The 15,594-nt window shown below is 38.0% G+C and overlaps 1 pseudogene; it reads right to left on the bottom strand.

Moving 5' to 3' along the window:
- Window positions 1-7,267: 7,267 nt before the first annotated feature.
- On the bottom strand, window positions 7,268-12,881 carry LOC121970249 (annotated as a pseudogene).
- Between the last annotated feature and the right edge of the window lie 2,713 nt (window positions 12,882-15,594).

Here is a 15,594-nt window from a genome sequence, read left to right as displayed (position 1 = left end):
GTTGCATAGAGATGTAATTGGTAATCGTTACCTACCGATCATGCTAAGCCTTGGGCGTATTAGCCAAAGCTAACTCAAGGGTTAGTATGATGTGGATCTTGTCCCACAAGAATTAAAGAATTCAATGGGAGCATCATTTAATTAAAGGCCTAATTAAATGATTTTAAAAGAATATGATATTTATTTCTGCAAATTTTCTGTTGTAGATAACCATGACGTCGAACACGAATTCCTTCTCCCTGCGATCTGTCCTTGAGAAGGACAAGCTCAACAGAGCGAATTTCCTGGACTGGTACAGGAACTTGAGAATAGTTCTCACCCAGGAACGTAAACTGTACGTTCTGGAGCAGCCCATTCCGGAGGCTCCTCCTGCCAATGCCCCGCGAGCAGACAAAGATGCTTACAAGAAGCATCAAGACGACGCATTAGATGTGTCCTGTCTAATGCTTGCGACCATGAACTCGGACTGAAGCAACACGAGTTGATGGGCGCCACGATATGGTTGAGCATCTTCACCAACTATATCGAGGACAAGCGAGGCATGAGAGATTTGAGATCTCTAAGGCACTTTTCAGTGCAAGATGTCGATCTCAGCGAGGTCCTTATGTACTCAAGATGATTGAGTACATAGAGAACCTACAAAGACTGGGTTCCCACTTGGCCAAGAGCTGGCTACGATCTTGCAGTCCTTGGCGGATAGCTATAGTCAATTCGTTCTCAACTATAACATGAACGAGATTGACAAGCCACCCGAGCTACTTAGTATGTTACGAACTACCGAGATTAACCTTAAGAAGGTTAAGCCCATTCGATGGTCCAGAAGCACAAGGGCAAGGGCAAGCCCAAAGGTAAGGGAAAGTCCCAAACCAAGGGCAAAGGCAAGGCACTGAAGCCTAAAGGAGGGGTCGCCAAGGATGCTACTTGCTTCCACTGCGGTCAGACCGGACACTGGAAGAGGAACTGCAAGGTATACTTGGAGGATCTTAAGAAGAAGCGAAGTGAGACTTCCACTTCAGGTATATATGTTATAGAAGTCAATCTAACTATTTCTATATCATGGGTATTAGATACTGGATGTGCTTCTCACATTTGTACTGATGTGCAGGCGCTGAGAAATAGCAAGGCATTGACAAAGGGCGAGGTGGACCTACGAGTAGGCAATGGAGCACGGGTTGCTGCTGTTGCTGTAGGGACTTACTGTTTATCTATGCCCTCTGGGCTTGTACTAGAGTTAGTCGATTATTGTTATGTGCCTGCATTAACTAAGAACATTATATCAGTTTCTTGTTTGGACAAGAAAGGTTTCTCGTTTATTATAAAGAACAAATGTTGTTCTGTCTACTTAAACGATATGTTCTATTGTAGTGCACCTCTGATAAACGGACTCTATATTCTAGACCTTGAAAGCCCTATCTATAACGTAAATACCAAGAGGTTCAAGTCTAATGACATGAACCAAACTTACCTTTGGCACTGTCGCTTAGGTCATATAAATGACAAACTCTTATCCCAACTCCATAAGGATGGTTTGTTGGACTCATTTGATTTTGAATCATATGAGATATGCGAGTCATGCCTACGAGGCAAGATGACCAAGACTCCCTTTAGTGGGCACAGCGAGAGAGCAACTGATTTGTTAGGACTCATACATAGTGATGTATGTGGCTCTTTCAATGTTGCTGCTAAAGGCGGTTATAGGTACTTCATCACATTTACTGATGACTTCAGTAGATATGGTTATGTGTATTTGATGACACATAAATCTGAATCCTTTGAAAAATTCAAAGAATTCAAGAATGAAGTACAGAACCAGCTTGGCAAGAGTATTAAGGTATTTCGATCAGATCGAGGTGGTGAATACTTAAGCCATGAGTTTCGTGACTACTTAGCTGAGTGTGAGATTTTATCTCAACTCACTCCTCCTGGAACACCACAGTGGAATGGTGTATCCGAAAGGAGGAATCGTACCTTATTAGATATGGTACGATCTATGATGAGTCACACAGATCTTCCGACATATCTATGGGAATATGCTCTAGACATGGCAGCTTTCATTCTCAACCGAGTTCCATCCAAGGCCGTGATAAAGACACCATATAGGATATGGACTGGGAGAGATGCCCAGGTGTCTTTCATGAAGATTTGGGGCTGTGAGGCTTACGTACGACGTCAAGTCTCAGACAAATTAGGACCCAAATCCGACAAGTGCTATTTCATCGGATATCCCAAGGAAACTAAGGGATATTACTTCTACATTCCCAGTCAGCACAAGGTAGTTGTGGCAAAGACTGGGGTCTTTCTAGAAAGGGATTTTGTTTCTAGAAAGACTAGTGGGAGCGCGTTCGATCTTGAAGAAGTTCAAGATGCGAACAATAGCACTGATGTCTCGATGGAAATTGAACTGGAACCACAAAGTGTTGTGGATGATGTTGTTCCACAAGGAGTTGAGGAACAACAACCGGTTCAAGTAGACATACCTCTTCGCAGGTCTGATAGGGTACGTCGTCAGCCTGAGAGATACTCATTTCTCTTGTCTGACCATGATGACATTGTGCTCATAGAAGATGAGCCTACCACCTATCAGGAAGCTGTGATGAGACCAGATTCCGAGATATGGCAGATGGATGTCAAAATCGCGTTTCTGAATAGAAACCTGCTCGAGGATGTGTACATGACACAACCTGAGGGTTTTGTAGATCCACAGCATACTAGTAGAGTATGCAAGCTGCATAGGTCCATTTTTGGACTAAAGCAAGCTTCTCGGAGCTGGAATCTCGATTCGATGATGCAATCAAACAGTTTGGTTTCATCAAGAACGAAGATGAACCTTGTGTCTACAAGAAGGTTGTAGGGGATATAGTTGTCTTCCTCATATTGTATGTGGATGACATACTACTCATTGGGAAGGACATCCATATGCTTCAGTCTGTCAAGACATGGCTAGGGAGTTGCTTCTCAATGTAGGACTTAGGTGAGGCATCCCACATTCTAAGGATACAGATCTATAGAGATAGATCTAAGAAATTGCTTGGCCTAAGTCAGAGTACATACATTGACAAGGTACTCCTTCGGTTTGCCATGCAAAACTCCAAGAAGGGATTTTTGCCTATATCACATGGCGTGAGTCTTTCGAAGACTCAAGGTCCTTCTTCTAGAGAGGAGAGAGACCGCATGGATCAGATCCCTTATGCCTCAACCATAGGGTCTATCATATACGCCATGCTATGTACTCGACCTGATGTCTCGTATGCTTTGAGCATGACGAGCAGATACCAGTCAGATCCAGGTGAAAGTCACTGGAAAGTGGTCAAGAATATTCTTAAGTACTTATGAAGGACTAAAGAATATTTCTTGATATATGGAGGCAATGATGAGCTAACTATAAAGGGTTACAGTGATGCCAGCTTCCAGACCGATCAGGATGATTAAAGATCACAGTCGAGGTTCGTGTTTTGCTTGAATGGTAGTGCTATAAGCTGGCAGAGGTCACAGCAGTTCTACAATGTTTCCATCTCATTCGAGAGATTATCGATAGAGGAGATGTGAAGATTTGCAGAGTATCTACAGAGGCTAACATCGCAGATCCCTTGACCAAGGCTTTGGCACAGAGAAAGCATGATGGTCACACTAGGTCATTAGGCCTTAGAGTCTATACTGATTAGCACTAGTGCTAGTGGGAGATTGTTAGTTAGAGCCCTAGAGCCAATCATTTGATGATTGTAAAGACTCATTGTATCATATTCTTGTATATTAATAAATGCATTTGTTTGGTTATTATACTTATTTGTATTAGTGCCAAATAGACTAAGTATAATAGCGTCCTTGAGTAGAAGGTTCATACCTATATCAATCGATTAGTTGAATCGATAGTGAGATGATATAGGGAACACTATTCTAAATCATTCCTAGTCAAGTATTAACATTCAGGGACAATGTTAATGCAATAAGACTAGCATGTAGGTCAGCTCGATGACTTGATCTCACAAGTCATGGATATAGAGATATCAAGCTGACACATGGGTATACATTGGAGAATGTATACTGAATGACCCGCCATGAGAAAGTATCATGGATCGTTATATGAGTGTCATATACTTTCTCATGTGGCTATTAGTATGACTACTAGTCCTTAGACCTGAAGTCACCATAGATCCCTACATAAGGAGTTATGTACTTTGGTTTCGTCAAACGTCACCCGTAACAGAGTGGACTATAAAGGCAATTACTGGATATATAACGAATTATGTAGAGGGATGTGAGTGATGTAGATGGGATCTATCCCTCCCATATGACGGGAGCGACATCGGTATTCTTGATAGAGTGAGACCACTAAGTGCATGGCCATGCCCAAATGAGTCAACATTAGATGTTGAGCTCATTTGATCGAGTGAGTCTACTTGGAGTTCAAGATTTAGATTGATTAGAGGATGACACGGTCTATGCCTCATATTGATCAATCTAGATGTCTATGATAGAAGGACAATGTCATATATTGTGAGGAGTCACAATTAGTAGTCACAAGGTGATGTTGGATCTCGACATTCTTGTAACTTGGGTAGTAATGATGTGTTGCTAGATACCGCTCATTACTTATGCTCCTAAATGGGTTTAGGGCATTGCCAACGTTACAAGAACCTATAGGGTCACACACTAAGGACAATTAGATGGAGATTTGGTTCATATGATGAACCAAGAGGATTAGATTCATTTGATGAATCATATTGGATTAAGAGTAATCCAAATTGGGCTAATTGAGTTGGACTCAAGTTGATTCATGTATTCAATGAGTCTAATTTAGATTATGACTCATTAAATCAACTTAATTTAATAAATTAGATTCGTTATATTAAGTTGTCTTGAATCATATGGTTGGATTAGATCAACCATGAGAGAGATTTGATCAAGTTTGACTTGATTTGAGAGGAAGAGAAAAAGTCATGTTTGACTTGATTTTTTGCCACATCACTAGTGAGTTGGCAAGATGTGGACCAATAGGATTGCTCCACATCATCAATGTGTGCCACCTCATGGAGGTTACAAGCCTCCATAGCATTTAATATGGCCAGCCCACATTAAATGAGGAGGTTACACTTGTTGCCATGTCATTTAGTAAGGTGACAAGATGTGGACCAATAGTGTTGATCCACATCATCCTAGAGTGCCACCTCATGGGGGTTACAACTCTTAATGGTCTCCACATTAATTGGAATTAATGTGGGGGTTACACCTCCTAGAGTGGCCGGCCACTTGATGGCTAAGAGGTTTTTTGAATTTCCTCTCATTGATTGATTCACTCTTCTTCTCCCTTGGAAGCTCTCTCTTCTCCTTCTCCCATTCCTTGGCCGAACACTCCATTGGTGCTAGCACACCTTGTGTTTTGGTCATCTCCTTCTACTTGTGTCCGTGTGGATACATATAGAGGTTGTCTACTTTGACAACTAGAGATCCGGCGACATCTTGGACAAGCGGGAACGCGAAGGGCTTCGCTACAAGGGTAATGATCTTAACTTTAGTGTAGATCTAAAGTTTTTTACAAACTCGTACAAGAAAAGGTTTTTCGAAAATTTTGTTTACGAATCTTTGCACGAGATCCATGGCTTTGGGTGACTCGGGGTTTCCGCGACGCGAAAAAGCGATTTTCGCGGCCCGAAGAACCCAACATACTTCGCCCGATCCTTCTCGACACTTCACTGCGACATTTCCAGAGCTCACCGCCAATTCTTGAAGCTTCTTGGAGTAAGGTGTTTTTGCACTTCCAAGGTTAAGAGGCGTTTCAAATAAGAAGCAGAAGCTAGCTAGGGTTCATTATATAAAATCTTGTAAGATTTACTTGTATTTGCTTCTTCTTTTCTTCTTGTTGTTGTATGAGTTTGTAAAAGGCTTCTCCGCCTTTGGTAGTTACCGTAAAGGAGTGTTTCTACTAGTGGAGTGTGTGTCGCGTGTGGATCCTTAGATTAGTTACCTCTTCTTAAGGTGGATGTCAAGTAAATCCTAGTGTTAGCGTTGTATTTGTGTTTCTTGTTCTTTCCGCTGCATATCATCACCAAGAAATAAGCAATGACGAGCGCGACGAGCTATTCACCCCCCCTCTAGCTACATATCGACCCTAACAAGTGGTATCAGAGCGAGATCATTTTTCAACGGAATCATCGCCAGAAGGGGCAACAAAGCTAGAGGGTGAAGAAGTTGGAGCAAAATTCATCAAGTTAAAGAATTTGTCAAGAGCTCAACTTCAAGATGGAATTTCGAGATGGACTCGGATTCGACACAAGGGTGCCTCCATCATTTACAATGACGAACTTCGATTCTTGGAAATCAAGGATAAAAAATTTTCTTATAATGGAGATAGAGCAATGGTTTGCTGTAATGGAAGGCTTCGAAGCTCCAAAGAATTCAAAAGAAAAGATCCTTAAGAAGAGCAAATGGAGTCAAGAGCAAATCCAAAGGTGCGAGGCAAATGACAAGATAACCAAATTATTGGTTAGTTTATTGCCAAGTCCAATTCTATGCAAAATTGGATAATTTGGAGATGCAAAAGAATTGTGGAACAAATTGGCCAAGCTTCATGAAGAACCCTCCACTGTACCAAATCAAGAAGAATCCAAAGAGGGCAGATCATTGGATCAAGACCAAGAGGAAAAGGACATCGAAGTTGAAAGATGCTCAACTTCCGAAGAAGAAGTCCAAGACGCTTCATCCTCAAAGAAGTGCAATCAAAAGAACAAAGAGGGAACATACTCTTTGTTTCATGTGTAAGAGAATAAAGATGACGAAGCCTCCACCTCTAGGATTGAAGGAGAGTGACATTGAATGAGACCGAACCAAGAAGAAAGAGAAGCTTCTACTTCCAGGTCATGCGAAGAAGAAAAAGATGGTGTCACCTCCACAAATCAAGAAAAGTCAAATGGAGATTCAAGTGTCATTCCTACACGTGAAGGTGTAATTATTTCAATTAATAATAAAAATCATATTATATGCTTTGAGTGTAGGAAAAAAGGACACTGCAAGAATAAGTATCCAAAATTGGTCAAGAATAAAGGTCAAGTGACACTTAAGGGCAAGAAGAAGCCCAAGGAGACCAACCCCACAACAAAGAAAAATCAAGGTGTTAGTGAAAAACTAGTTATTAAAATCTGTTGAAAAAAATATCACATTTTTTACAATAAAAAATATATTATTTATTGAAACTCGAGAGATGTTAAAAAAAAATTAGTTTTAAAATTTAAGAACATTAGGATTCGAATAATGAATACTCTACTCAATATCAAAATTTAACAATAATAGGCACCACTAATTTAACTTTATGATAAACTGCACGGCCCGTGTTAAATGATGATGAAATACATAAATCGACTTTGGCTCAAACATTTAGTCAACAACCAACCAATGACATCTAAAACCAAATGATGGTGAATAAAATGGGAAAGTCATATTTATCTCAAAATTCTGTGCAAGAACTTTGAAGATGTCTAGGTATCAGAAATCCTTGTTGGAGATCTTGGTTAAACGAGTAATTACCAGAAGAAGGGTTCTACTAAATCAATCTACAGGATCAAAAGCATCAAATCCCTCCTTGAATTCTCTTGCCATTTGTTCTTCTTCTTGCTTGCTAAGCTTACAATTTCTCCAATCAGCTCGATCTGCCATATTTAACATGCCTGCCATCACCTGCAACACTTTACCAGCTCTTATCGTCATCAATAACAAACTATAGTCTCGCAGTTTCTAGGTAAATTATGAAGAATTGATAGAAAAAATATACATAATATAATAATTTGGCAAAATAACTGAGCCATGAAAACGACAGTCAATGATAGTTCCAAGTCCGAATGAAAAAAAGGCTATGAATTGAGTTAAGCATAGACGACCATTGTCAGCCAATATTGTATAAATCAATAATCATGAATTCTCGATGGAGGTAAAAGTTTGTGTTCAATCTCAAATAATTAAGACAAATATGGTGCACGATTGACTATGATGACAAACTAAGTAATCAAAACATTTTGAGCATCTAAAGCACCAAATCAAATATTCCCTATGGTGTAACGGTAAAAGCATTCAACATACTCTCAAACACCCATGGTTCGAATCCTAACTACGGCACACTGTAGGGCATTTTCCTGCAATGGGGTGAAAAATCTAGTAAGTTGGATGTTGAGCGTAGAACCGCTTGTGCTTCCGGATTTACCCGGTGGGCGAACCAAGAGGAAGGACACCCACCTCCAGGATTAGTTGAGTCCAAGGCCCTGACTCGTGGATTATCAAACAAAAAAGTCCTATGACCCTACATGTGTTATGTTATTGTTAAACAAAGACAAGGGGGAAAACCAATACAAGGTAAATGTGACATTGTACAAATTACCTCACGTCCAAATTGAACAGGAAATTTCTTATCATCAACAACATGAAACAGAGTTAACAATCAGGGTGTTCCACATAGAACATACATGAATTGATGTGGAATTGGGATCTCAATTGTTTTCTTCCTTGACAATAGCTAGTGTCTGCAAAAACAAAAACTAAAAAAAAAAAAAAAATTAAATAGATGTTAAAAGAGACAACAATTTTGTCAGAAATGATAGAGATCAAGTCCATAAACAACACTAGTGGCTCATGTTACAGAAGAAACACAATCATCCATGGGAGGACTATTGTGGTTTGATATTTCATTCCACTTTCACGACCGAGAACTATTGCGGGACTCTAGATCAGAGATATTCTTATTGGGATTCAATCTATTAGATTAGCTCATACTTTACTTGCTTATTGTACTAATGGATAATTTTTTGTTAGTATTTTTACTCATGCTTCTAAATTGGTTTAACCCGATAAATCATTTCATGTGCTTATTGTAATATTTATTCCAACTAATAGCCAAAGAATCACTGATTCCATCAAACACAAGATGTAGCTCCTTCAGTTCATTCCAATGATGCAAGTTCAAACAAACTGTTATTATGTAGGAAAGAGAGATTGACATCTAGATCATCAATACATAGAATCAAAAACACTCTACACTTTGGATATGTAGATATGACAATTAATGTTCACACACAGTTGTAACTCATCAACGTATTAGTCCTCTTAAAGAGTTTCCGCAAGCATTGCATAAATGCTTAACAGATTCGCCTCATAACTAAATTAGAACTGAAATGCCCACAAGGCGTAGCTGAGCCGGTAACAATATAACAGATTTGCAGTATGGAGCAAGGGTTGAATCCCGACAAAGCCGGTGAAAAATGCCCTCCCACATGGGGTTTGTTCAATATCAAATTTACTCCCTCACAATGGCGTGGACAGTCGGTGGGGACTAATAGAAATCAATAAAACACCCTGAAGAAAGCAATAAATCCAGACTGGAAAAAGAACAAGCTTAAATCACAACAATTACCTCGTAAACCACAAATGAGATTACTCAAAGATAGAAAGCAATAAATATAGACTGGAAAAAGAACAAGCTTAAATCACAACAATTACGTCGTAAAACAAAAATGAGATTACTCAAATATGACTTCCATCAGCAACCACATGGCCTTCATTCATTATGATGCTTATACAATTGCTGAAAACCACCTAGTTTCATTGTCCCAGCCTGCAGCATGCATTGTTGTATCTTTAACTTTACTCTATCCATATTCTTTCTTTCCAGTTCCTTGATTAGAATACAGTATGTGTTTTGTTTAGGTGTGAACCCTGTCATAACCATTTTCTCAAAAAATAAACAAGATTGTTCTATTTTGCCATTTCGACAAAGTCCAAGCACCAACAGATTATATGCACTAGAGTCAAGGCTAATATCTTTCTTAAACATGTGCCCAAGTAAATACAAAAGGACTCACACCCATTTCCATTTACAACAAAGTTTCAATAAGGGTGTGTAAGTTTTGATGTCAGGCTTGCAATCAAATTCTTGCATTGAGAAGACAAGCTTTAGAGCATTCTCTGCCTCAGAGTAATCACAGGAAGCTGAAATTAAGGTATTGAATGTGGTCACATCTGGTAAGATGCCGTTTTTGCACATTTGCTCAAATATGTGATGTGCATCTCGCAATTTCCCTGACTTCGCCATCAAAAAAATCAAAGAATTATAGAATGAGGTATCTGGAGCACAACCATCATCCTTCATCATCTCAAATACCAGCAAGGCTTCTTGAATTTCTTTGTCCTTAGCCAAAGAATGCATTATTATAGTATATGTGACAACATTGGGTTGACACCCATGCCCACGCATCTCATTAAGAATTGCACAGGCCATTCTAAAGTTCTTTTCCAAGCAATAGCCTTCAATCAGAGAAGTGAATGTAATCACACAAGGGGTATAACCAAATTCTATCATTTCCTCAATCATTCTTATAGCCTCTTCAATTTTTCGTGCTTTGCTCCATCCATGAATCAAAATGTTAAAACTACTAGCATTAGGTTGTACTTCATCCCTCAATTCCAAAAATGCATCTCTTGCATGCTTAACACTCTTCTCCTTACACAAGGTATCTAATAATGCATTAATAGCAATGGTATCTTTCCTAACACCAAAGCTCTCAATGCTTTTGAAAGTCTTTATGGCATCGCCCCACCTACCGGCTCCAGCAAGCCTTCTCATCACCTTGGTCATGGTAGTTAGTGACACCCTCCAAGACAAACCATCTCATTGATCAAACTCCACATCACATCAAATTGTTTCGATTTCCCTAAAATGTCAACCATCATATCATAAGAAATAGAAGAGTGTTTGAAACTTGCTCGAGCACCAGCCCACCTAAAGAAGCCAAAGGCTGTAAACCAGTCATTGCTAAATCTCTTCAATATCATATTGATCAAAGCCTCAGAAATTTCTACATTGCAACCAACAAAAGCTTGGAAGAGATCTTCAAAAGACGTGAAGTTCAACCTTAAAACTTTACATATCTTATCAACATCATTATCGTCTATATTGCAAGGCTCCTTTCCATAATCTAACCTAGAGTCGGTGGTTTTCCTTTTGGAATCACTAGCTTCCAAAAATTCCAACTTAGTCTGGAGCACAAAATCATCGGCGTCCACATAATTATGCTGGTCATGTGGATGCCTAAACCAATCAGGGAGCTCTGGTGAATCAGTTAAGTTCCGATAAGGACTGCAAGGCAATGAAATTCGTTGTCGCACAGCAAATGAAGAAATCAAGAAAAACCGACCACATCGAGCCATCACACAGACATCTGAAATCCAAACCGAGCAACGAATTGTAGACAGCTTTTCCTCCTCAAACAGACAAAAAAAACTGATATTTGTCTGATATTTTACACTGACCAGACCTGACATATAAGAAATAAGCCCATTTGTATCACTTTTCGAATCAATCGGCAAGTTCACAAGTTATAAGTTTATAAATCAGATTTCACAACAATAAAATGAGAAACTGATAAAAGAAACAACTCAATGTTCAGAGCATGGACATATGTTCAGTAATATGGAGCTGAGGAACATGGACATATGTTCAGTAATGCTTTCAGGTTAGTATAACATCACCAATTTATTACTATTCCAGTTTTACTTTAGCAAAGCCATAAGGTGTTCAATCCTTGCATAATACAATTAGTAGATACTTTAATTGAATTTTTATAGTAAGTAATTCTTACTTTCTAGAAAGCTCCTGAAGAAAATTATTACAGAAAAAATAGTTATGACTCAGGATACACTTGGAAGTCTAAATAAAAATCTTGACAAAACGATTTAAAGAATGTTATACACATATAAGGGTATAGCAATATGGAAATTGTTCATTACAAAAATAAAGGCATCAGCTCCATATTACAGTATTCATATTAGCTAAGCCACAGTTATCAAAATCAGTTCATATCGATATGGATCACCCAAGTTAGGTCGGTATAAGCAAAAGTCAATCTAATATTTTCTGAGAAGTCAGCTATCTCATTTAGATTGATGGAGAAGTATAGAAAAAGTAGAGGCTCCAAGAAATTACCTAGAAATAAGCAAATTAACACCATGAAAATAAATTAAATTGATTGAAAGTTCATTGAATCATTAAAAAAAGGATTTAATAGGTTAACATTTGGTCAAAAAAATTTATTTTGACAAACTCAATTACTCGAGCCAACTCTACCTCCTCATTGCCTAAGATTTATTGTGGCATCAGCAGCACAACCATGCTATTGCATGTGATTAATAGCATTCTGATTTACCACTAAGTAGGCCAAGCACCTCATCCATCTCTTTTTTCAATTACTGTTGATCAAGAGACACTATATAGTATTGACCAAGAGCAAACAGTACCTCCCTAGATCAGTACTGTCTCAAGAACTTCTTCACCAATTAAACACAATAGGATGACTCAACCTCAAATCCAAATGTGCTGAAATAAGCACATAAAAACACTATAAACAACCTTCAAAACTCTATAAACTTCATGTTGGAGTGCAATTTCCCTTTGGATCAATAATCCCATAAAAATAAATACCGGAAAAAAAAAGGAATTTACCTAGGTCAAAATAAGCCTTGCTGTAGTTATGTCACTCCTTGAAGATGTTGCTGTCAAAATCAACCTTGAAGGAAACCCTCGTGCCTCCCCTTCCGGAAGGCGATGACAAGGTTGAGAAAAGAGGTAGTCGACGGCGGGTACAAGAGGAACACCAAGGTTCCGGCGTCTAGGGCTAGAGAAGAAGACGGTGTAAGAGGGAATGCCACTATGAGAGAAAGAGGAAGAGAGGGCTAGGGACGAGCTAGCCACCACAAGCGCTTTCCAGCCATCGATCGCATCTCCGGTGATATTAGAGCACCTCCGACGAGATCAAACGCGTGACGGAGGCGGAGGAGGGCGGAGTTCGGGAGCGATACCTCGCACGTGGGAGACGCATGATATGATATGGTTCATGGTCTAAAAATACCCCAACGGCCCAACCCAAAATTTAACTCCTTTTTTAAAAAATACAAGAAATAAAAAATAAAACAGAATAAAAAATCAGTGTTAATCTACTCCAACTAAGCTCAATCAAATTAGTTAATTCAAAATTAGTCAAAAATCAAAAGGAATTATCCCTAAAATATCTTTATATTAACGTAAAGAAACGGTTGAGTAGATACAATGTTATTTTTTATTTCCATATTATTATAGTAATACAACATATAAAAATTATTATTTAATTGCTACAATTTGTAACACCTAATACAATATTGTTATAGTATTATAGTAGTTACTTAGTTACTTCTATAATAGTTTTATAGTGATTTGATTAATTTAAAATAATTTTAAAAAATTTAAATAATTTTAATCAAGTGGATAAAGAGTGTTTTGATATAATATTATCTAAAATTTAAAATTGAAAGTTCAAAATTTTAGGATTTAGAATTTAAGTATAATGTAAAAAATCACCTATTTCACATTTAAATCTGAACTATACTCTCATCGTAAATATATTATAATAATTGTTAAATAGTTTCTACTACAACGCTAAAATAATGGATATTTTTGTTATAAAATGATTGGGGAAACATCTTTTGGTTTTTTTACAAGTAAAAAAATATACCTTTTATGATTTATTCAATTTGAGATGCCTTTTTAATTTCAAAAATGAGACCAAAACTACCAAGCCCGAGCCCAGTTGACCCCACAAGCCGATCAACTCAACCATCCCATTTGGTTGCACCAACTCAAGTGACTTGTATGACATATTTCTACTTTCTTATAAATTTATTCGACATGTTTGATTTCAATTCATTTTGTTTGATTAGTTCGACTAGTTAAACTAATTTACCTAACTACTCAACTAATCTTGTTTGCCCATTTCAACTAGACCAACCATTAAATCGTTCAACACATTCGACTTGTTGAACCCTTCTAGTTCAATCGGTCTACACAGCCCATCCAAGCAGATGAATCTACCCAAGAACGAACCCAGCTGTAGATAAACAAGATCTTTCTAAATCATGTGTACTTCAATAGGATTTTTACTCGAAAATCATGTATAATTCTAACAATAGGAAATGCAAATTGCATGTCCATGAATGTGAAGAGGAAAGGGAAAAAAAATCTGACAATCACGTGTATAATCCAACGATGCTTTTACTTGAAACTCCTCGTAGGGTAAAGTAGACATCATTCAGTAAGAGATCCAATTCCAGTCCTTCCCTCTTGGTAATCTGGAAATGAAATCATCATATTCTTTTTAGTTCTTTGCAATATCTAACTTGCCATGGATTTTTTTGATGAGACAACTTTTGTTTTTTTTCTCCTTGGCAACGAGATTTGTGGGTGCTAATTATCAGTTTCCTTGGTGTTTGCAGTTGGATTTGCACTTCCTCAAATCACATCTCCCAATGAGTGTAGTCATTATTCACTACTTCAAAATAATCGTACCTGAACCTTTTAGGTTGTCACATTGGAAAACAACAATACCAAATGTCAATTTATCGACAAAGAAAAAATTGACGATCGGAATTTACCTAGGCATTCGTTGAATTAGTCCTTCACTAAAGTGGTCGAAGGCAATGGTCATCTGGCAAGTCTCATGATCCAGATCAAAAATTAATTTCAAGCACGCAGATTTCAGTCATTCCACCTAATTTTGCTTAGTCAGTGTATGAATATGAATCTCTCATCCTCTAAAGGAAATGTCATGAATTAAGATCTAGAAATAATTGTTAAACACATAATTTATTCATGTAAATGCACCTATGCTTCAAAAATACTTCCACTGGTTGATAAAGAACCCCCTAGCATACATTAGAAAAACATGTATTTGGATGAGATTGATAACCTTCTAACAATAATCTGAATCATTCAAACATATAATGGACTTTATACACACTTACATTGAGATTGTCCCTTTAATTCAATCTTAAGGTGAGTTTTCTTAATCTTCATAAATGACCTCTTGAAGTGATTGAATCTATGACCAGTAATATATATTGAGTCCGTTTTTACAATATGACTCTGAAAGATAAGAAAGAAAATTTCATAGAAGTAATTTGCACAAGACTCATTCATAATCAATTAACATCATGCAAAATGAAAGAATACTTCGAATGAAGAAAAATCTTACGGCAAAGAAAAAAATCAAATTTGACCACATGCATGTACAAAAAGCAATATAGGCAACAAAATTCCTCAATCTGATAAAAGGGGGGAGATAGATGAGATCACTTCCAGTAGTGGAAAGTGTAGATCAATCCCATTGCCTTTCGTTATCTATTCGTTGGCAACACCGGGTTTTCTACCGTCAGTGGTAAATACTTTCAATGCACTCGACCACAATTTAGATTTTGGCAACAAAATAATATGTGGATATTAGCAGTGATCATGATGCTGGTAAAGCTGACAATGAGATGCATTACGCCACTGAAGTAGCGCAGCCAGTGCAAACAAGCTTGAGATTATGAATCGAAAATGAGAAGCTAGCAATGTGTTGGGTGTGGCGTGCAGTAGGAGAAACAGGCAAGAGGTTTGAAATAGGCAATCATAGACCAGTGTGATTCTTGTAATTTGCACTGATGATTTCCGGTGCAACAGGTGTAAGGTACTACTGGTACAATGACAATGAGATACAGTCGACGCAAGCTCTGGCCCGGGCTTACAGTCTTATTATGCATAAACCAAATAAG

Source organism: Zingiber officinale, chromosome 4A (genome assembly GCF_018446385.1).
Source record: "Zingiber officinale cultivar Zhangliang chromosome 4A, Zo_v1.1, whole genome shotgun sequence".
NCBI lineage: Eukaryota > Viridiplantae > Streptophyta > Magnoliopsida > Zingiberales > Zingiberaceae > Zingiber > Zingiber officinale.
This window is presented reverse-complemented; position numbering and strand designations above follow the sequence as displayed.